At 39.5% G+C, this 23,902-nt stretch overlaps 1 long non-coding RNA gene and 1 pseudogene across 1 annotated transcript; one reads left to right on the forward strand and one right to left on the reverse strand.

Moving 5' to 3' along the window:
* Positions 1–2,390: 2,390 nt before the first annotated feature.
* On the reverse strand, positions 2,391–4,053 carry LOC122116777 (annotated as a pseudogene).
* A 765-nt stretch (positions 4,054–4,818) lies between these two features.
* Positions 4,819–23,668, forward strand: LOC122116753. The gene is made up of 3 exons (XR_006149025.1): positions 4,819–4,831; positions 9,633–9,635; positions 23,582–23,668. It is a non-coding gene; the product is annotated as an uncharacterized LOC122116753 (long non-coding RNA).
* Positions 23,669–23,902: the final 234 nt, after the last annotated feature.

The following is a 23,902-nucleotide window of genomic DNA, read 5'->3' on the forward strand; positions in this document are numbered from 1 at the left end:
TCCAAGCTGGATTTGTTGATATTTGACCTATCCTAAAATATTAAGTAGAACATGTTTGGGTGGACACTTTTTTTTTCAAAAATAATGTATTCATTTACACATTTTAAACATTTTTTATTGTAAAAAATACTGTACAGAGGGGTTATAGTTACATGAGCAAGGTAATGAAGACATTTCTTATCCAGCATTGTTGCCTCCTCCTTCCTCTACCATTCCTTCCCTCCCTCCTCCACAACTTCAATTCTCTCTCCCCTTCAGCCCCCCTCCCCGCGCCTAAATTGTAAAGTTAGTTTTTCCACATAGTGTCTTAAACATCTCATTGGTGCAATGGGTCAACCTGTATCCCTATTTAAACAATTTGTATTTTCCCTTCCTCTCCACAAATTAGACCAATATCAAATACAGTGAAAACAGGGGTTATACCATGGGAGAGGAACATACAAAAAATCACGTGGTACTTTATAAAGATGTTAGAAACAATAGCAAGAAAGAAAAACCATTTGTGTTCCTATCTTGGGGTTCATTTTGCTTAACATCATCTTATCTGGTTATATGTCCATAGTTTTTTACCTTTTCTGCTTGTCCCAGACATATACTAGTTATTGCAAATAAGGTATACCATGGGACCTATGTTCCTTTGAGCCTGGCTTACTTCACTTAATATAATTTTTTCCAAGTCTTTCCTTTTCCTATCAAATGAGACGATGTCATTCTTTCTCATGGAGGCATAGAATTCCATTGTGTATATATACCACATTTTCTTGATCCATTCATTTCCTGAGGGGCATCAGGGTTGGTTCCCTATGTTAACTAGGGTAAATAATGCTGCAGTAAACATAGTTGTGCTGGTAGCTTTAGTAAGATATTGTTTGTGGTCATTTGGGTAAATGCCCACATTTTGTGACTTAACACCTTTTCAACATAATCTCACATTCTTCAAATAAATATTTTAGTGTAAATATGACAAAGCTTAAAGGGAATGATATTTTCTTCTAGGGAGGCTCAATTGCTGAGAAAACAATTCATGGACATATAAAACCACACATTCTTTTGTGTTTTCCAAATGAGCTAAATACATAGAATATCTAACCTGAAACAATCCATAGATGCAACTCTATGAATTTTGTTACAATCTTCTCTTGTTCCTTTCAATCTTCCATACTATAAATTTCAGATAAAGGAGTAGTTGTGGTGCAGTGAGCATTCAAAACTTCTTTTGGTGTTGAGCAAAGCTGCCCATCTAAAAATTGTTTTGTCTCCAGCCTAGACAAAGAACTGGAAGGATCTCCTGCTCTGTCTCTAAATCTTCATTGAAAGCTCTTTGAAGATGTGTCCCTCAAAATCATAATAAGAATTTCTTCATGAAGCACAAACTATATAAAGATCTGTTTTGAAACTAACTAACAGGTTGTGGAGGAACAAAGGCTGGGCATGAAAACACATTCTTTTTCAAAACTATGTTTTTTATTGTAAAAGTACTGCATAGAGGGGTTACAGTTACATGAGCAAAGTAATGAGTACATTTCCTATCAAGCATTGTTGCCTCCTCCTTTGTTTTTCCCCTACCATCCCTTCCCTCCCACCCCCACAACTACACTCTCCCTCTCCCCACCTAAATTGTAAAGTTCATTTTTCAACATAGTGTCTTGTAAATCTCATTGTTAGAATGAGTCAACCTGTATCCCTATTTAAGCATTGTGTTTTTTCCCTTCCTTTCCCCAAATTAGAGAAGTGTATATACATTCTTGAAGCTGGAGTTAGTGATGAGTGACAAGGTCTATCCAAGGCCTGTCATGCTTCTTAGCATGACCCAACAGGTCACATAATATAAAATATATCCAGTCTCTTCTGGGTAATGAATTCACTGATGAAGCAAACAGTCATTGTTTATTTTTTTCAAACAGTCATTCTTTTGGTAACAATATACATAGTGGAAAACAAGTGTGTGTTTGTGTGTGTGTGTATATATATATATATACATATATATATGTGTATGTGTACACACCTTTATCTCCATATACATATATGTTCTCTTCTATGACAATTTGAGGCAAGATAATGGAGTGATCAACAGAAATGTACAAGTTTAACTTAGCTGCTGTATTTATATTACTCTAGTTTTAACTCTTGGAATCTTTTCCCAGAAGATCTTTACCTAGACAGAACTTTTTCAGTAAGCCCATGGTTTCTTTCACATTTGTGTTCTTGTTGTATTGGTCCTCTGTCGCTTGATGAAAAATGAGGAAAATAAAACCTAATCACAATTGTCTGCAATTTCATGTTAAATGTCAACATCCTCATGTGTTACTGATCATCCAATACAAAGCTCTCTATTGTTTGACACTCAGGATTATATTCAGCCAGGCTCACTTGCTCAATTTGACTGTCAATCATGGCTGCACTATTCTCCTCCTGGCATTACTAAACCAGTTGTGTACTTGGAGAATTGTGAGTGTTTTGTCTTGTACTAATTGTATTTTTTGCTCTTCAGAAGGGTAGGGATATATGAGGAACTGGAAGAGCCAGGCTCTCATAACATTTGTTGCTACTTAGGGGAAAATATCTCTTTTGTTGTAGTGCTTTTTCCTTGTTTGGATGGTCACTGTCACCTGTGCCAGGTGAAGTTTCACTGTTGTCTAAACCATCCCCTTGCTCATTACTCTTATTTCCACTCTGGGAAGCATGGCCCCACTGGAAGGTCCTGGGTGCCTGCTGAGTAGGGGGAGGTCATACCATCATGATGTCAAAGGGTTAAGGGTTATGGTCAGCAAGATTTGTGGGAGAGACTGAAAGATATTCACAGTGTGACTTTGAGCTGCCATCTCTTTCATTACTGATGGGGTTGATGGGCATTTTCCCCTTCAAATCACTACTATACCAGTGGCAGAAATTATCACACAGTTTATGGACATTTTCTACCTGCAAAAGGTGAAACCTTCATACTTGTATTGCTATATCATCAGACTATACAGCTTTGGATTTGATGAAAGGATTAGCTTGTCCTGAGGCCGTGCTTGGTGAAGACTGCAGTGTCCTCCTCAAGGGAGTGGGAAGAACAGATGTCCCTGATGGCCATGCAAGGTTCCTGAGAGAACAGGTTGCCAGCTCACACTTCTCAAAGACCAGAGCTAACAGAGAGAACAACAGCTTCCTATAGATTGTGTTTTGCTTCAAGTCATACTTGATCTTGACCCAATGCTGGACTATCTGAAATTGGCATATGGGGCATGTAGCACACTGCTGTGTGGCCTTCCAGGTCTCCCTCTCTGCTGTCCCAGTTTCTTTCTTTCTTTTTTTAGGGGGAGTCTGGTCGTGGGGCCTGAATTCTGCGCCTGGGCACTGTCCCTCAGCTCTTCAGCTCAAGGCTGGCGCTCTACCACTTGAGCCACAGCGCCACTCCCGGCTTTTTTCTTTTTGCTTATGTGGTGCTGAGGAATCGAACCCAGGGCCTCAGGCATGCAAGGCAAGGGCTCTACCACTGAGCTACTTCCCAGCCCCCCAGTTTATTTCCTATAGAGACCTCTAAGATGGTGCTAAGATGGTGACTTGCTTGTGGGTTAAACTGAAGAAATTTGAATTTTTCTCTGTGTGTCCAAATACAAATTTAAGTGTAACTGCTCTCAGATTACTCACAACTAGAAAGGTAATGCCAAGCTTTCATGCGATTCAAAAGATTAAATGACTGTTAAGTGTTTATAATTCAAGTCATAAGTAGATATTTGTCCAGATCCATGGGGACCAATGTCACATGCCAATGATCCTCACTACTCAGAGGAAGCTAAGATCTAGAAGGTCAAAGTTTGAAGTCAGCCTAGGAAGGAAATTCTTCAAGACTTCATCTCCAAACTAACCAGTAAAAAGTCAGGCTGGAGATGTGGGTCACCTGCTAGAGTGCCAACCAAGCAAGTAAGCAAGAAGTGGAATGTGAGGCCCTGATTCAAACCCCAATACATGAGCTGAAAACTCTATACAGGAATGGGAGCTGGACTTCAAAAGACCCACCCAAGACACATGGACAAACTCCACAGAGACATAGTTGTTCCTGAATAACATGTATCTAAAATTTTTTACCATATTTCATTGGTGTTTAGGAAAATGGAGAGAATCCTAGAACACTTTAATTTCCATCTACAAACATTTCTTAGAATAAATCTAGCTGCAAAGAATTCTGTTTTCTGGCTCACCAACTCATTGGATTCTGTGACCAATTTGTAGGTAACATGAAGTTCACATAGAAGGCAGTGACAGAAGATTGCTGCAGACTTTAAACCTCATAGGTGTCAGGATCTAAACCCGAGATTTCTTTGTGCTCTGTTGATTTAAAAATCTACCTTGTTTTTGTTTGTTTGTTTGTTTTGGTCAGTTGAGGGGCTTGGACTCTGGTCCTGGGTTTTCTTCGTGAGCTGTTTAGCTCAAGGCTAGTGCTCTACCACTTGAGCCACAGCCATACCTCTGGTTTTCTGGTGGTTAAGTGGAGACAAAATTCTCATGGACATTCCTGCCCAGGCTAGCTTTGAACCACAATGCTCAGTTCTCAGCCTCCTGCGTAGCTAGGATTACAGGCATGAGCCACCAGCCTAGCTTGACCACATGATTTTCAATCTACTTTAGAGGAAGAAAGTTTGGAAGGAGATGAGAACAGTTGTTAGAGATGTATACTACCTACTCCTCCAGAGAAATAGATGTTTAAGTATCTTAAGCCTAATAATGTTATCATGTGTATCCAAAAGAGCTTGGGAGATGTGATTTGGTTAAACATTACCAAACAGGAGAGATATCTTGAATATTCTGAGTGAGTCTGAAGTCATCCCAAGGGTCCTTATAATGTTGAGTAAGGAATGTCCAAAAAAGGAGTTGATGGTGGAAAGGATGGGTCATGTTGTATTAGTAGAGTTCAGATCTGAGAATATGAGAAGAAGTCAGCACTGAAGAAGGTCAGAAATTGAATTCTTTTTCTTAGAGCCATAAAAGGAGTACAATACTCCTGAGTCCTTAATTTTTCTCCCTCAGAGTCTGTCCAGCTGATTGCAACCCCCTGGACTTGCATACTTCCTCCATCTAGCTGAGAGCCCGTGTTTCCTGCTTCTGGATGAGAAAGCTTGCATTGCTCAACAGAAAATCAGGGCACACAGGTCTTTTAGATCCTTCTGCATGGAAGTTTCCTATAGGATAATTCAGCAAGAAGCCTAGGTATTGGTTTTCTGCAGCAATTGACCAAAGTTTCTATGACTTGAAGAGGAAAAATGGGAAATTAATAGTTCTGGACACAGGGCTCAATGTGTTGGCAGAGTGCCTTTTCATTTGTAGAGTGTCAGAGAGAATATTTCTGTTGCCCTTTCCTACTCCTAGAAGGTTAACTTCTTTCTTTGACAGGTGTCCTTTCTCTTCCATGCTCAGAGCAAGCAACCTGTCAGTTCTGACCCTTCTGGGGGCACTGACATCTCTGACATCTCTATAGGCTTTCTAAATGTGCACAAAGAAATGCCATTGCATATTAATGTTAGTATATATTAACGTTATTTTGTGTTCCTCTGACTTTGATTCTCAGTCTTTATATCTCATGTTAATTAATAATATGTAATGTTTAGAAAAAGACTTTGTACCTCTATGGGAACAATGTGCCAATTTATCACACACTTATTTACAATAACAATTGAGTACCTAGTTTGGAGGAGAGAGTTATAGCAGGAATGAAGAGACTAATAAACCACAAATCGCACATTTGTACTGGGAATCTGAGAGGTCTGGGGCCTAAAGAATGTTGAAAGTCTGTTTTGCGTGTTATCAGTACTCACCTGTCTTTTACAGAGCAGCTTGCCTGGGAGTTTCTTCATCTGCCATGGAACATGGCCATAAAGACAAAATGGAGACCATGACTTTCTCCAAAGTCAACCTGATGCGGCTCATATACGTAATTTTAGGTACTTGGGTGGTGTAAACTGGGGGATTACAGTTCATTTCAACCCAAGCAAAACATAGGGCCTTATTTAAAGTAGTATTTGGGAGGCATGCATCTTCAGGATCAATATCATAAAAAGGGTGAGGATAGAATTCTCAGGTATTTGAAAATTGGCTGTGTTCTTAGAGTCTTTGGTACTTGCCCTTTGACAAGGTGGCATGGGCAGGATATTATTTTTGTTGTTGGTTGTGGGGCTTGAACTTGGGGTCTGGCTCTGTCCCTTAGCTATTTTGCTCAAGGTAAGTGTGCTACTATTACTTGGAGCCACAGTGCCACTTCTGAGCAGAACATTGTATTCAGTATAGGATTACAACCCTCTACTATATTATTCTGTTGTCAATAAGGAAATGTTAGTAGAAAGTGGGAAGGTGGTTCATGAGAATAATATCAGCAGTCATGGAGATATCAAGATCAAGGGCAACCTAAGTTATATGGCAAGATCCAGAAAAAATAAGCAAGCAACAAATACCAACAAAACCAAAGAAACAAAAATGTCAGTTGGGACAGTTTTGTATTGTGGCTCTACAGTATTTAAGCTATGCTTTGGAGCTTTTTGCCTTGTTGTGTATCTGTTATTCTGTCTAATTATTAGATGTATTGACAATTTTGCCATAAGCTTGCAATGAATACACTATGGAGTACCAGATGATGGAGTTGCTTTTCCTGTACAGAGCAGTTTCTGAGAAGTCTGTGACTGTAGGTTGAAGTAGCTGAGTGGGAGACTGGATTCAAGTGATGAGAATAGTACTAGAAATCAACTAGGCAAAATTTCTAAGTGGCATCCTTTCTTATCTTTCGATGGGATGCTTAGTTTTTAAAAATGTTATTGTAGAGATGATATACAGAGGTGTATAGTTTCATGAGTCACGCAATGAGTATGAGTACAATTCTTTTTGAATCATATCTCCCCTCAGTCACACTCTGCTGGATTTCCCATCCCATCTCCACCAACAAGATACCCAGTTCATTTTCCATAGTGTCAAGTAAGTATCACTGTTGCATTTGTTCATCTCTATTCCACCTTTTATGTACCCTCTCTTAACTTCCCAAATGCAAACTAACAAGACAAAAGGAAAGGAAAATAAAAGTAGCAACAATGGCAACTAAAGAGTATCTCTTGTTTCCTTTTCTTGGAGTTCATTTCATAGAATAGTATTTTATATGATCATTTGTACACAGCTGTTGAGGCTTTGTGCACCACTCCTATGCATATCCTCCTTTGGCGTTTGAATGTTAATGTCTAGAGTCCTATATAATTGATCATGTCTCAGTGTGTGTACACACATATACCTATATATGATTTTGAAATCAGTTCTGAACTTATTTTAGTAAATGACTTGTGGAAGGTAAATATTTAAGGTATTTTGGAAGAGGAAGGATGAACAATCATCCTCAGTAGACTTTGTGTCCATGAAGCTGACCAGCAGGAGGCATCAAAGGCCAACATCCCATCACCTCCACACTCTTCTCCTGTGCTGGCGTTCAACTGAAGGGCTCTTGCTGCTCTGCTCTTAGTTGGGTTTTTAGTTCAGGGATTACTCTCTACCACTTGAACGATGCCTCCACTTCCACTTTTCTCCATGGTTATTTGAAGATAAGAAAATGTCAGATTTGTCTGCCAGGACTGGCTCTAAACTGTTGATTCTCAAACCTCAGCCTTGCGAGGAGCTATGAGTATAGATGGTAAGCCATTGGTGTCTGGCCCACTTGCTTTTCTTTTTTTTTATGGTGAATAGTTTATTTTCCAAGTTTTCAACTTGATATGTGAGAGTTGTGAGCCTCTACATGAAAGCATGAGCCATTTAATATCAGCCTAGCATGAATGAAACATTTCTCTTCAATCAACACATTAATTGAACATTTCAAATGGAAAAGATGTTTTTTAAACAGGGTCTTGGTTCTGGAATATCACACAGAGTTCTACTCTAGAGTAGTTAGCTGCTCCTTTTCAGGGTCCATGCAAGTTGTTCCTTGTCCTTTTTGACTTCTAGATATTGGGCTACCTTCCAGGGCCCAGAATGCCTTTATTTGTGTATTAAATTGCCTAATGATCACTCTGTGTCCTAACTTTTCACTTCTAGTCCAGACTGCTTCTTCTCATTCAGAATTGCACATTGATAACCCCTTAAGGAATGTTTTTAGTTGGAGGTCTCCATTTGAATGTTTTCCTCTTGAAGTCCTGCATGCCTTCCAAATTTGCTTTCTGTTGGGCATCCCTCTCCCAGAAAATATCACCCTCAATTCTCTGGTGTCAAAGTTTCAAACAATGCAATCGTCACGTTGATTTTCTTTTATTCTGGCAATTGCCTCCAAATTGCCAGAAAATAAACATATGTATAGCATGATGAGCTCTGGCCATCTTTCAGCACAGTCATCCAGGGGTTAAAAGACTAGATGTGAAGAATATCCTAGATGTATTCCAGTTATTACAAATGAGGGAAACCATGCAGCATATATAACTTTGGGTCCGGATAGAAATGCAACTAGGTAAATTGAAGGTATGAGTAGTGAGAGATGGGGAGAAGTATGAAGTGGGTGACATTGAACAAAATGCACTGATAAACTGACATGATATATTGAAAGTCCCTTCCACAAGTTCATAAAGATAATAACAAATAAAAATAATAGAAGCAAAAATAAAATATGCAATACTATTTACACTGTTTAATTCACCATGCTTGTTAGCTTTCTGTTACAGTGACTACACAACATGTTTGAAGAAGTCTATTTTGGCTCATAATTTGGAGGTTCCTGTCCTGTTTTTCCATGAAAGATGGTGAAGGGAGACTGCAAATAAATGGAGAATCAATGTGAAATGACTTTTATTTTTCAGGTATATGAAATGTACACTTCCATTACTCAAAGGAAAGCTAAACATATTCCATTGTAATTAACAAGACAGGGATATGTAGGAAATGGACACAACACAGACAGTTTTCACTACTCTCACTCCAGTTTTGACTCGTGCATTCATGTTTGAGTTTAGGATACATCATATTCTTTCCTCAGATGTCAAATCCCAACATGAATATATCTTGTTATCGAAGCATCTGGACAAGGAATGGATGACAAATGAAACCAGTGTCATTTGCTTCTTAGTCTTTTCAGGATGCAGTCAGACAGAGTGTGATAAGAACTCCTCAAAAAACTTCTGGGAAGATGGTGTAAGAGAAGCTGGAGGCTAAACATAGAAAGCAGTTTTAGTGTTCCAGTGAACAGTCCTAAGCCAGAGAATTACACTAAGTGTGCCATCACAGTACAGAGAGTTTGGCCAGAGAAGGAAAATCCAGGCAAGGAGACAGATCTGAGCACTTGCCAACTTAAATGGCTGCTGCTTCAGGGGTGGCAGCGGTGGCCATAGCTGCCACACTTACAACACAGAGAGTCTGGGACCAAAGCACCAGACGCAGCAGGGGAGGGGATTCTACTCAAAACCACCAAGATATGACAAGGAGCAGATATCTTCATCCTGCAGATCACAGACCAGAGATGATCCAGGAAACAAAACTCCAGTGTGAGTAGAACCCTGACATCCTCACTCCTTCTCAGGGAACACAGGAGGGAAGGCCACCCCTGCCCCCACTACCGGAGATCTCCATCTTTGATAATGACAAAGGCCCGGTTGAGCAGCTAGCTCCAACTCAGGCCTTGGGAGAGAACAAGAGTCATTTAGCAGGTCACAGGAACCTAATCTGACCTGCCAGGCTCAACTCCACTCAGGGGAATGTCACCCAGCCCCACGGAGAAGTGACTTTCTTCACTGGGTCAACAGAGCCAGAGTCTGCCCCCCCATAGGAGCCTAGACAATCAATTGAAATTCAGTAAACATAAACCCTGAGAATGGCTCCAGTATGTGCTCTGTGAGTGTCTCAGAAGCTAGCCCCTCAGGGAAAAGCTACTGTTTCCTGAAAGGCCTCAACTCTACCCAGAACCCAGCCTCATCACAGCATCTCCAAGATAGTGGAAACAGCCATCTCCCTCTTTTGTGATATGCAAAGCACATCTCTCTCCCACTGAACTAGCCTAGGAAGAGGATCACAAAGTCCTGGTAACGCAGAGCATTTTTTCTGCCTGCCCAAACAAAGTGACTTAGAGAACCCTATCAAGCCCCAGGAAAACCAAACACCACAAACAGACCAGAGACTCCACCAAGAGACTGGTTATGGACACAGGGAAGATACAGGATCTTCCCATCCACCCCTACCCCCCAAAAAATCAAAGAACTTTTTTTTACATCTTTTTTAAAAATTTTAATTTGTAATAAAAAATTGTTTTCTATTAATCATTTTTTTCTTCCTCTTATTTTTATTTTAGGTGTATATGTGTGTGTGTCCTTTTTTTTGTTTGTTAAATCTCTACTGCCGTTTTGCTCCTTTTTCTTTTTTTTTTGTTCTTTCTCATTTTTTGGGGGGGAGTCTGGTCGTGGGGCTGAACTCTGGGCTTGGGCATTGTCCCTCAGCTCTTCAGCTCAAGGCTAGTGCTCTACCACTTGAGCCAAGTGCCACTTCCGGCTTTTTCCTTTTTGTTTATGCGGTGCTGAGGAATCGAACCCAGGGCCTCATGCATGCAAGGCAAGCGCTCTACCACTGAGCCACCTTCCCATCCCCCTTTCTCATTCTTTTACTTTTTCTTTTCTTTCATTCTTTTTTGTGTGACTTAATTGCAGTTCTACTCATCCTCAGATATACCCATCGTCAATTATTAGACCTTATCGCCCATTGTGTATGTGTACACACTTAATCCAGAAATTTATTACTCAATTTTAAATTTCTTTGGCTCAAATTACTTAATAGCAGTATTATTTCTTTATACCTATACAATATTTTAAGTATTATTATTTTTTAGTTTTTCAGGTCTCCTTTCTATCCCTCTCCTCCTCTAAGCATATCCTTGTTCGTCTCTCAATATTACTTCTTTGCTCTTGCATAATTTTTAAGTGTTTCACTTTTTCAATTTAAATTTTTGTTTTTCCATTTTTTTCTTGTCTCTTTTTTTTCTTTTTTACTTCTCTCTCTTATCAATCTGTTCAATCTATGTCCGTCATTGAGGTTAGGACTTGGTTAATTTTACTCTCGTTTTACCTTTCCACATTCTTCTAACCTTATTGTTCCCCACATTTCTCCCTAAACCTAATAATTTCTGGTTTGCCAAATTCTTTCTTTGCTCTTCTTAGCCCATTAATACCATAGTTTTTTGATGTTGGATAGACTGTATCTGTTGAACTAGATATCATCGGCAGACATTTTTCTGTGCAATTACAGGACTTTGGTTAATGCTTACCATACAATAGTGTTCTAGCACAACACTGGTGTTACTTTTATACCAAATGGGCAGAACAAGCTGGAAAAACACAAGAAAAATGGCAGGTCCCGGTATCTCAACTTCCATTCATGATAATTAGGTGACAGAATAGATAATGAATAATCCAGAGGAAAGTTCACAAAAAGCTGTACACACATTATTGGTAAACATGGTAAATGAAAACATGGAAAACCTGAAAATGACTCAGTGTGAGCTTGATAGGGAGAGAGATGAGGCAAACCAAGGTTAATACAGGAAGCTCATGGGCATGAGGAATCTACTCAAAGATTGATACAGGGATTGCATAAGCAGGTTGAGAACACTAAAATAGAAATAAAGGAATGGCATGAGCAGGCTGATAACAGTCAAAGAGATAGACAGGAATTGGGTGAGCAGGCTGAGAACAGTCAAAGAGAACTACAGGAGATGCGTGAACGTGAGGAAGCTCATCAAAGAGTAATACAGGAATTGCGAGAGCAGGATTGGAAAAGACAAAAATCTATAGAGGCATTCATGGAATCCATAGACAGACAGCTGTAGGAAACCAGGTCGACCACAAAGGGAATGCTGAATGGAGCCCAAAAGAAGGAATGGGAGTCCAAGGAAACCATAACAAAGCAACTAAGTGATTTGAGAATAAACACTGAACACCAAATTAAGGAAGTAAAGAAGTTCATACAAGATCTAAAACAAAGCTCCAACAAAGAATTTGAAGCCATCAAAACTGACCAACTAGAAGGAAAAGAAAAAAAAAAGTAGAAAGTCTTGATAGTAGGTTAGACCATACAGAAGATCAAACCTGGGAGATTGAAGACAGCCTAGATATTATGGAGAAAGAACATACAACCATCCAAGACAAATCCAAGAAATATGATAGATCTATTCAACACTTGGAAGAAACCATCAGAAGGCCTAATCTGTGGATAATGGGTGTAGAGGAGCACCTAGAGACAGAACTTAATGGTCTAGGAAATTTATTTAATAGGATCCTAGCAGAGAACTTCCAAAACATGCAAAAAGATAGGCCTATTCAGATACAAGAAGCTTTTAGAACTCCAAATAGACCAGACCAGAAAAGGAAATCCCACTGTCACATTATAATTGGCACAGGATCAATTCAGACCAAGGAAAACATCCTTAAAGCTGTCAAGGAGAAAAGATCAATCAACTATATAGGGAAACCAATTAGAATCACCTCAGATTTCTCAGCAGAAACAATCAAAGCAAGAAGAGCCTGGAATGATGTATGCCATGCCCTAAAGATAAACAACTATCAACCAAAAATACTGTACCCAGCTAAACTCTCCTTCAGAACTGAAGGTCAAATAAAAACCTTCCATAGGAAAGAAAAATTGAAAAAATATATTTCCACCAAACCATCCCTACAAAAGATTCTTCAGATGTCCTACACATAGAAAACCAACAAAACCACAATAAAGGCCAAGAAAACCCACCCAAACTGAGAATCCAAGAACCATAGGAAGAACCCAGTTGCCACAGCCCCCAAGAAAGGATAAAATGGCAGGAACTCCCAAATGCCTCTCAGTCCTATCTCTCAACATTAACGGACTTAACTCTCCAATTAAGCGACATAGACTGTCTAATTAGATTAAAAAGCAAGATCTTTCTATCTGCTGTCTTCAGGAGACAAACCTTGCCCATAAAAACAAACATATTTTGAAAGTGAAAGGCTGGACCAAAATCTACCAAGCAAACAGCCCCAACAAACAGGCAGGAGTTTCAATCCTAATATCAGATAAAATAGACTTCAAATTAAAATTAGTGAGAAGAGATAAAGAAGGACGTCTCCTTCAAGAGGTTATTACAAATTTAAATATCTATTTGCCAAACAACAGAGCACCCAAATTTGTCAAAGAAATACTATTTTCTCTCAAATCTCACATAGATCCAAAGACATTAATTGTTGGGGACTTTAACACACCACTATCCCCACTAGATAGATCAACTCGGCAAAACCTCAACAGAGAAACAGTAGATCTAAACAACTGCATAGAACAACTAGATTTAACAGACATCTACCGAATATTTCACCCAGCAGCATCAGAATACACGTTTTTCGCGGCAGCACATGGAATATTTTCCAAAAGGGATCACATTTTAGGTCAAAAAGCCAACTTGTCCAAATTCAGAAAGATTGAAGTTATACCTTGCATTCTCTCAGACCACAAGGGAATAAAATTAGAACTCAACACCAAAAGCCACCAAAGAAAGTCCTGTGACACATGGAGGCTGAAAAACACACTGTTTAATCACCAGTGGGTCAAGGAAGAGGTTAGAAACAAATTCCAATGTTTATGATATTCATCAAAAATGAGCACACAAATTAACAGCTTCTCTGGGACACAGCAAAGGCACTACTCAGAGGCAAGTTTATAGCTCTGAGTTCCTACATCAACATATTGGAGAGATCTAAAACCAACAATTTGATGAGATACCTGAACCTCCTTGAAAAAGAGCAGCAAGATAAACCCCAATCCAGTAGACAGAAAGAAATAATTAAAATTAAATCAGAATTAAATGAATTAGAATCCAAACACCATAGAAAGAATCAACAAAACAAAGAGTTGGTTCTTATAAAAAATTAACAAAATGTACAGACCCTTAGCAAACTTATCAGAAAAAGAATTGAACACACACAAATAAACTTAGAGATGAGAATGGAAATATCACCACAGAAACAACCATGATTCAGAATATTACAAGGAAGTACTTCTCAAACCTTTATGCTAATAAGTTTGAGAACTTGGCAGAAATGGACCTTTTCCTAGCAAATATTGACATGCCAAAACTAAACCAAGATGAGTTACACCATCTTAGCAGGCCCATATCAAGCATTGAAATAGAATCAGCAAGAAGAGACATTCCATCTAAGAAAAGCCCAGGACCAGATGGTTTTACTGCAGAATTCTTCAAGGCCTTCAAAACAGAACTCACACCAATACTCCTCCAACTCTTCACTGAAATTGAAAGAGAAAGTTTACTACTGAACTCTTTCTATGAAGCCATCGTAACCCTCATCCCAAAACCAGGCAGGGACTCATTAAAGAAAGAGGACATCCCAAAACCAGGCAGGGACTCATTAAAGAAAGAGGACTATAGGCCCATTTCTTTGATGAACATTGATGCAAAACTTCTCAACAAAATTTTGGCCAATCGACTCCAACAATTTATCCAAAAAATCATACACTACGATCAAACAGGATTCATTTTAGGGATGCAAATCTGCTTCAATATATGCAAATCAATTAATATAATTCATCAAATCAACAAGAGCATGGATAAGAACAACATTGTTATCTCAATAGTTGCAGAAAAAGCATTTATTTGACAAGATCCAACACCCCTTTATGATGAAGGTTCTGGAAAAATAAGGAATCCATGGAACATTCCTCAATACAATAAAGGCTGTATATGACAAACCTACAGCCAGCATTATATTTAATGGTGAAAAATTAAAGCCATTTCCTCTTAACTCAGGCATGAGACAAGTATGTACACTCTCTCCACTGCTTTTCAATCTATTATTAGAATGCCTAGCTACAGCAAAAAGACAAGATGCAAACGTAAAGGGGATCCAAATAGGGGAAGAAGAAGTAAAACTCTCTCTCTTTGCAGATGACATGATCTTGCATTTAAAGAATCGCATGGACTCCACTCTCAATTGACTCAAGCTGATTCAAAACTTTGGCAAAGTAGCAGGGTATAAAATTAACCTTCAAAAATCAATGGCTTTTCTGTATGCCAACAATAAAAAAGCATGGCTGAAATTAGGAAAGCAACTCCATTTGTAATAGCCCCACAAAAAATAAAATACCTAGGAATTAATTTAACCAAGGAAGTGAAGGACCTCTATGATGAAAACTTTAAAAGCAAATTAAAACAGAACTTAGAAAGTGGCAAAACCTCCCATTACCCTGGATTGGAAGGATCAACATTCTGAAAATGGCAATACTTCCCAAGGCTATCTATAAACTCAATGTGATACCCATCAAAATTCGAACCTCATTCTTCAAGGAAATAGAAGTGACAATACAAAAATTCATATGGAACAATAAAAGACCCCAATAGTAAAAATGATCCTTAACAGAAATAACAGTACTGGAGGAATATCAATACCGAATTTCTAACTCTACTACAAAGCCATGGCAATCAAAACAGCTTGGTAGTGGCACACCAACAGACATCAGGACCAATGGAATAGAACTGAAAACCCAGAAATGAACCTACAGACCTATAGCCATCTAGTCTTCGATAAGGAAGCTAAAAAATAGAGTGGAAGAAAGTCAACCTCGTCAGTAAATGGTGCTGGCAAAATTGGTTAACTACTTGTAGAAAACTAAAGCTAGATCCTTATATATCACCCTACAACAGAATCAACTCCATATGGATCAAAGATCTTGGAGTTAAAACATACACTCTGAAAACATTACAGGATGGAATAGGAGAAACCCTTAATTCTCCTTGGAACAGGTCCAAATTTTCTTAAAAGAGAATCAGAAACACAACAAATCAAAGACAGTTTGGACAATTGGGACTGCATGAAATTGCAGAACTTCTTCATGGCAAAGGACATAGCTAGCAAGATCAATAGAAAACCCACCGATTGGGAGAAGATCTTCACTAGCCATAAAACGAACAAGGGTCTCATATCTAAAATATACCTAGAACTCAAAAAATAAAATCCCCCAAAAACAAATCTTCAAAGAAACAACTGCCCAATAAATAAGTGGGCTAAAGAATTAAAGAGAAACTTCTCTGAAGAGGAAAGAAAGATGGCCAATAGACACATAAAGAAATGCTCAACCTCCCTAGCCATAAAAGAAATGCAAATCAAAACAACATTGAGATACCACCTTACCCCGATTAGAATGGCTCTAATGAAGAACTCTAATAACAACAGATGCTGGATGGGATGTGGACAGAAGGGAACTTTAGTGCATTGTTGGTGGGAGTGTAAACTTGTTCAACCACTTTGGAAAGCAGTATGGAAGTCCTCAAAAGACTCCACATAGAGCTCCCCTATGACCCAGAAATCCCACTTTTGGGCATTTGCCCAAATGATCACAAACAAGACCATACTCAAGCTACTAGCACAACTATGTTTATTGCAGCATTATTTACCATAGCTAAGATATGGAACCAACCCAGATGCCCCTCAGTAGATGAATGGATCAAGAAAATGTGGTATATATACACAATGGAATTCTATGCCTCCATCAGAAAGAATGACATTGCCCCATTTGTTATGTAATGGACAGACTTGGAAAAAATTATATTATGTGAAGTAAACCAGGCCCAAAGAAACATAGACACCATGGTTTCCCTTATTTGCAATAACTAGTACATGTCTGAGACAAGCAGAAAAGGTCAGAGAATTTGATGTTAGGCGAAATGAACCCCAAGATAAGTATTTAAAGGTTTTTTTCTTTCATGTGATTTTTTTCTAACATATTTATAAGATGATTTCTTTGTTGCTTTGTATGTCCTTTCCCCAGGATATAACCCCTGGTGTCACTGTATTTGACATTGGTAAAATTAGTAGAGTGGAAGGTAAAAAACAAATTGTTTAAATATGGATACAGGTGGACCCATTGCAACAATGAGAAGTACATGTCCTTATGTTGAAAAATGAACTTTACAACTTTGGAGGGTGGGGGGATGGGGGAGCGGCTGAGGAGGGGGGAGATGGGAAGGGATAGGAAGTGGAAACAAAGAAGAAAGAGGGAACAATGTTTGATAAGAAATGCACTCATTATCTTGCCCATGTAATTGTAAATCCTCTGTACAGTATTTTCACAATATAAATAGGAACCTGTCAGCTGCTACTATTAATGTACTTTCTCTCTCTCTCTCTCTCTCTCTCTCTCTCTCCTTGCCTTCCCTCCCTCCCTCTTTTACTTCCTTCCTTCCTTCCTTTCCCTTTCCTTCCTCATTGCTCTCTTTTTTCACAATGATTTATTATTCAATTAAAAATTATTAATTTCAGGAGTTTAGCAATTAGAATTTAGAGTTCATTTGAAATAGTGAATCCATTTCAAATTATCTTTGAGTTGAAACAGGAGCTCTTAACTAATTCATCTAAGAGACTGGGATGTAAGAGCCTCTAAGTTGCTCTTACAATGTCTCAATTAATGTCTGTGTGTTTTCTGTTCACACAGTTACGCTGTCTGTATTGGTATCCTTGGGATCCCACATCAGAAACTTGCACAACCCACTGCTCACACAGTTGCTTCCTTAGTTCCTGACCATTTTGCATGGGCCCCTGGAGGCTTGTCCCAGCTGTGCAGGTTTTATATGTGAGACTTTGCCATGAGCAGAGAGCTGCATCCGGCAGGCAGGAGAAAGAAGATGAGCTGGAGAAGCCAGTCCTCATCACCCAGCTTCTGTGGGTGTCTGGTGAGAACTTATCTGCTGTGATGCATTTACTACCTTTTGTAGAGATGAAAAACGGTTTGAATGTAAACAAAAGTGTTTTCTTTGTTGTTGTTTCTGTTCCTTTTGTTTTGTTCATTCATTTATTTGTCTTTTGGAGGGTAAAGGGGGCACAGAGATGGAGGTGCAAAGGATAAACAAATGCAGCAGTGATATTGGATACTATGTGGACTGAATTAGATAATAGGTGGATGCACCTTGTGGGTGTGAATGGGAGGGAAAAACTGGGAGAGAGGGCAAGGTAAGTGGTGACACTATCCAAAAAGATATGTACTCAATATCTTTTTAATGTACATCAACTCCCTCAGTACATTTTTGTATACCCCTCCATACATCACAGTTATAAAAGGAACACAAAATAAAATGTAAAAAGAGGTAGTAAGAAGTAACGACTTTTTTGGGTATGGACACAATTACATGCTGTCTTATAATAGAAGGTGCATTTAAATGGTGTGTTTCAAAGTATACATGATGAGGTCTGAATGTGTGTGCATGTATGAATGACCACAGTCCATTTGTGATTACAGGTGTCTGTGGGGATATCATGATGACTCAGTCTCCATGCTCTCTGGCTGTGTCAGTAGGAGAATGGGCCACATGAACTGTAATCCAGTCAGAGGGTTAACAACTACATATTCTGCTATCAGAAGAAAACAGGACAGGCTCCTAACCCACTAATCTATGGCACATACTTATGGTCATGTGGAGTCCCTGACAGGTTTATTGGCAGTGGATCTGGGAGAGACTTTATCCTTACTATCAGCAGTATGCAGGCTGAAGATGTGGCAGATTATTACTGTCAACAGTATTATAGCTACCCTCTCAAAGTGCTTCAGCTTTGATCACAAATCTCTTCTCTAGGATGGGTCAGTGGGCCTTGATGTGTGGACAGCTGCATTCTCACACAACCCTGAATTTCCATCCTTCCTCTCTGCCTGAGAGTTTGCATTTCTCCACTTAGACCTGGTAGTATTTGTAGGGAACAGGAAGTCATTTGTATACATGGATTTCTGGGTCTTTCTTTGTGGGAGATAACAGTAGAAAAAAATATGGTCAGGTTGCTGAGAGACATTGTTAGAAGTTTTTGTTACAGGAACCTGAATGTTTCACAGGATCAAATGGCAGATGTGATAAAGTTCATCTTTACTCTTAGGGATGCACTAGTATTTGTGAGTGAGTGTGTGTGTGTGTGTGTGTGTGTATGTGTGTGTGTGTGTGTATGTGTGTGTGTGTGTGTAGTTCCTTGAACTCATGGCCTGCGTGCTGTTGCTGAGGTGTTTAACTTTTATTTTATTTTTCAGAAACAGCAGATTTATGCTTTTATTTTCTTTGTGCTAAAAAAAAAAGAAACAGCAGATTCCCAGATAAGGGCATACATGCCAGAACTGAGCAACCACCAAACCATCTGCCTACAAAAGAAGTAGCTTTGCAAAAACAATGCTCAGGTTTTTGTTTTACACTGAATCACTGTGGAACACCCATTATCATACTGGCTGCAGCGACAAACTGCAGCATCCACAGACTCCAGGCTGCTGATGTTAAGAGTAATATCTTCCTGACCCATTGCCACTGAACCTGGTAGGGAGGTCCATCGCTCTGGTGATTGTCCCATAGATAAGGAGTTTGGGAGTCTTCCCATGTTTCTGGTGGTACCAGGCCAAGTTGGAGCTAACACTTTGACTAGCCTGGCAGGTGACATTGTCTCTTTTTCCTGGAGACAAAGAGAAGAAGGCTAGAGATTGCATCAGTGGAGCTTCTCTAGTGGTATCCAAGGTTGAAAATGGAAATGTCAGCCATGACCTTCTCAACAAACATGTTGTCTCCTTGTAAAATGAGTATGGTCGATCTACACGGAGGTTTCATTACTATGGTCGCAGAGCAGAGGTCATTGTTATCTCTTGTTTTTCTCACCTGGGAGCCAGAGTAACAGAAGGCAGAGAGGCTGAGCTTGGGCTTCCATGGTTCACTCTGGGTCCTACCTGAGGTAGCTCTGCCCAGACCTCTGCTTTGGCATTGATGTGAGGTCTTGACAGCAGGACAGAATGGGAGGAGAATGCAAACCATCTGGAAAGGTTCAAGTGGTTATGTGAGAAAATACCTTACCTCAGTCTGATGGCAGACTTCAGTCTCAATGACCCTGTAACTCATCTGTCAGATAAAATCAGCCAGACAGTATTTGACAAATTGTGGACAGAGTAATGATGCTAGTCTTATTTCACTACTTCTAGCACCAAGGCTTCCAGGTATTTCTTTAGTGAAATACTGGATGAGGTTAAAGGAAGAATTGATGAGAAGCTAATATTGCAGATATATCTGACATTTGCTGTTGAGTGATCTTCCTTGAGGGCCTTGAAACTTCCTCATTCTTTAACAGAATTAGTAAACAGCATCACTTTATTGGCCACAATAGTGTATGTTTGTGTGTGTGTGTGTGTGTGTGTGTGTGTGTGTGTGTGTGTGTGTGTGTGTTTGGTTTAATAGCAAAGAAGTGGGTCTTATATCTGACCCTAGAGTGAATGACACCATTTCCCTGAAGATTTCATTATCCATCACTCTAGCTTCTGGTTTTCTATTTTACTGTAAGGAACTATGTTCATTATCCTGGCCTACAAGGAATCCAGGCTGTATTTTCCAAATTCTCCAAATTGTGTTTATTGGGTAGCTATGCTTTGCCCAAGGCCATCCCCTTGTGAAGCCAGAACAGCACTTTGCCTCTAGTCTGTGATTGTAGACATCATTCCTGTAAACCATATGTTTCCCAATGGCTGTGAAAATTTTTTGGGTTTCGATTTGTTTTATGTACGTCCATAAACCTTTATTAGTACTATTTCAATTTTGGAATTATCTTTGTATACAGTTCAACTCTTCTCATGTAGGCCTTAGGGTGATAATAACTAGGTTAGGGACACAATGCCATATGTTTAGTGATTGTGTAGCACCAGTGCAGTTCCTTAGCCTCTCTTTGTCTCAATGTCCTTATCTGTGTAACCATGAGAATAATTTTACTGGGCTGAGAGTGCAGCTCAATTGGGAGAATGCCAGCCTAATGAGCTCGAGGCCCTAGCTCCAACCCAAGTGCTACCAAATTAACCAGTTTCATGGTGTATTTGTATGAGTTTCAAGCCTCTTCTTCTATGGCTATGGCAGATTGCAGTCCTGAGGTTTCACTGTCTCACATGTCTTTGAGTCTTATTTCAGCACAGGTCACCGTAACTTCTTCTTTGATCATACATATCCAGATGCTTCAGCTTTTTTCCCCTCCTCACATTGTCAAAAATTGTCTTATGAAAAGGAGAATTTAATCTTGTTCTCCTCCTCCTCTTCCTGCTTTTTTCCCACTTTCTTTGTTCTAAGAAGCCATTTAGAGCAAGTTTAATATATTACACAAATAGAAAGCCATTTTAAAATTAGATGATTTAAAAATAATCTGCTGAGAACTTTACATCTTTGGCTGGTGGAGGGGTGGGGAAGGGGGCCTGGGAGATGGGTGTGGGGGTGGTTGGGAGATGGGAAGGTATGGGAAGGGGAAAAAAGGAGGAGGCAACAATGCTTGATAAGAAATGTACTAATAAGTTGCACTGTGGCTCAAGTGGTAGAGCACTAGCCTTGAGCTGAAGAGCTGAGGGACAGCACCGAAGCCCAGAGTTCAAGCCCCACGACTGACAAAAAAAAAAGAAATGTACTGGTTACCTTGCCCATGTAATTGTAACCACTCTGTATGGTATTTTCACAATTAAAAAAATCTGTTGATCCATATAATTAACCATTGTAACAAGATTATAAACAAGATAAGAGTTGCATAGTAGTGGAAAATATTTAAATATTCCACATCTATTCATGATCATTCTAAAGGTATTCATGTCTAAGGAAGACAGAAATAATGGAAAAATATCTTAGTGGTTTAAAATATGTGTAAAATCTATGACAAATATCATACTCAGTGGTGAAATCTTGTAACATTTTTCCCATCACACTGTATTGAATGCTGAAATGTTCACTGTCATTTCTTTACAGACAAAATTATTAAGTATGTCCTCCAAATTCTATAAAGCAAGAAAGAAAAGAAGATATTAAATTGAGAAATGAAGTAGGAAATTATCTTTATTTGCTGATGAGGACTATAAAAATAAATTATTAGAAATAATAAAAACGATGTAAAGTCTGTGGAAACACAGTGAATAGAGAACTAATGCTTTAAGATTAAAGGAGACATAGCTACTTAAAAATATTTCCCTCTTCATGAATCAGAACACAACATCATTATAATTTTCTCTAATTAGAAATATACAATTAACACAATGCAAAGATAAAAAATCCCTAAAAGAATATTTAAAGTAGGAATTGTAAATTTAGAATTCCCATTGCAATTCAACAAACTCCCAGAATATCTTAAGTTCAGAAATCTGGCGTTATATCTTCGGAATTTATTTTCCTTCTTTGCTTTAAAGCTACCATGGTCCAACTCCTTAATAATAACAATAAAGAATGGCCTGGAGCTAGAAACTGGTAGGTAAATTACGTTGGCAGCTGAGGAAAGAGTGCAACACATGGAATCAGTCAGGGTAAAGTTTATTTTGAGTTGCAGGCTGCCTCTGGTCACCTTGGAAGTCCATACAGCCAGAAAAAGGGGCTTAACCACAGTTAGGCCAGGACCTATAAAGGCCAGGGGGAGAAGAAGGCATGGCCACACTGGATGAGGATGTGACCTCAGGGAGAGGAGGTGGTGGCTGCCTCCAAGTGTGCCAGTTACCTAGGTGATGCAGGTAATAGGTGGAGACTTAGCCAAGGGGAGGGAGGAGTCTACTCTGTTTTCCCAGGGCAGAAGACACACTCCTGTAATCCTAGTTATTCAGGAGGCTGAGATCTGAGGACTGAGATTTGAAGTCTGTCTGAGTAGGAAAGTCTGTGAGACTCTTATATCCAATTCAGCACCAAAAAAGCCAGAAGTGGAGCTGTGGCTCGAGTGGTAGAGTGCTATCCTTGAGCACAAAAATCTCAGGATTAGCACCTAAGCCCTGATTTCAAGCCCCAAGACAAGTACATTAAAAAAAAAATCAGGAAACCAATCCACCAGTGTACAACTTGATGATTTCTATCATAGCAATGGACTGGGGAGTAGACAGCTGTAATAATTGTTTTGCTGTGGTGTGCAACTTCTCCCATCATTTACTTCTGGAAGCCAATTTCACCAGTATTTCTTGTAGATTTTCTGCATGAAGAGTCCTCATGAAGATGGAAAGTTATAAGAGTGTGCTTTAGAATGCACTAAAATCTGCAGCAGACACTGGGTAGAGGGAAGGATTGAAGTCACCTGTCAGGATTTACAAGCAGTTGAGAGCATTGGCACCCACCCCTAGTGTCTAGACAGGGCAAGGACCTAAGTAAGGAGATCTCCAGTTTCAAAGGTGGATCATCTGGGGTTGAGGAATACCAGAGAACACTCCATTTGTGTGGTTAGCTTTACTCGGTAATGTACCCAATCCTTGAATGGCAGTAGCTTAGAATATATTTCTTGTATTTAATATAACCAACTTGGATTAGCTGGCTTCTTTCTACTTTACAAATGAACCCCAGTTAATGCTCTCACAGACTCCTCATGCTTGATCATTTCTGTGCTCTATTGAATCAGGAGAGGCATTGGCATGTTTGTACTGCTACAAACAGAGAGCTAGAGTAGAGAGAAGTCTGCCCAGCTACTTCTACCAAATATTCCAGTGACCCTCAGGAATGCATCTGAGCAGCACTGTCAGCAGGTGAAGGCTGCAGGAGCAGCAGCTGGGGCAGCCCAGTCTCTTACTTCTGCTTCCCTTGGAGGTTTTTGTTATGACTTGTATCACTGTGGTAGGATAGCTGCTATGCTGCATATAGAAATAAGTAGCAAAATCATCAGGCTGAAGGCTGCTGATGGTGAGAGTGAACTCTGTTCCAGATCCACTGCCACTGAACCTGGATGGGACACCTGATTCTAAATTAGATGCTTTGTATATCAGGGGTTTGGGAGCTTTCCCTGGTTTCTGCTGAAACCAGGCTAACCAACTGCTAATGCCCTGACTGGCCCAGCAATTGATGGTGACTGTGTCTCCTGGAGATGCAGACAGGGAGGATGGAGTCTGGGTCATCTGGATGTCACATCTGGCACCTGGCAGTGGAAACACAAAAACAAATATCCTCTTTGATAATCATGTAATA

The sequence above is a fragment of the Dipodomys spectabilis genome, unplaced genomic scaffold (genome assembly GCF_019054845.1).
Source record: "Dipodomys spectabilis isolate Male_0828 unplaced genomic scaffold, ASM1905484v1 ptg000137l, whole genome shotgun sequence".
Taxonomy (NCBI): Eukaryota; Metazoa; Chordata; class Mammalia; order Rodentia; family Heteromyidae; genus Dipodomys; species Dipodomys spectabilis.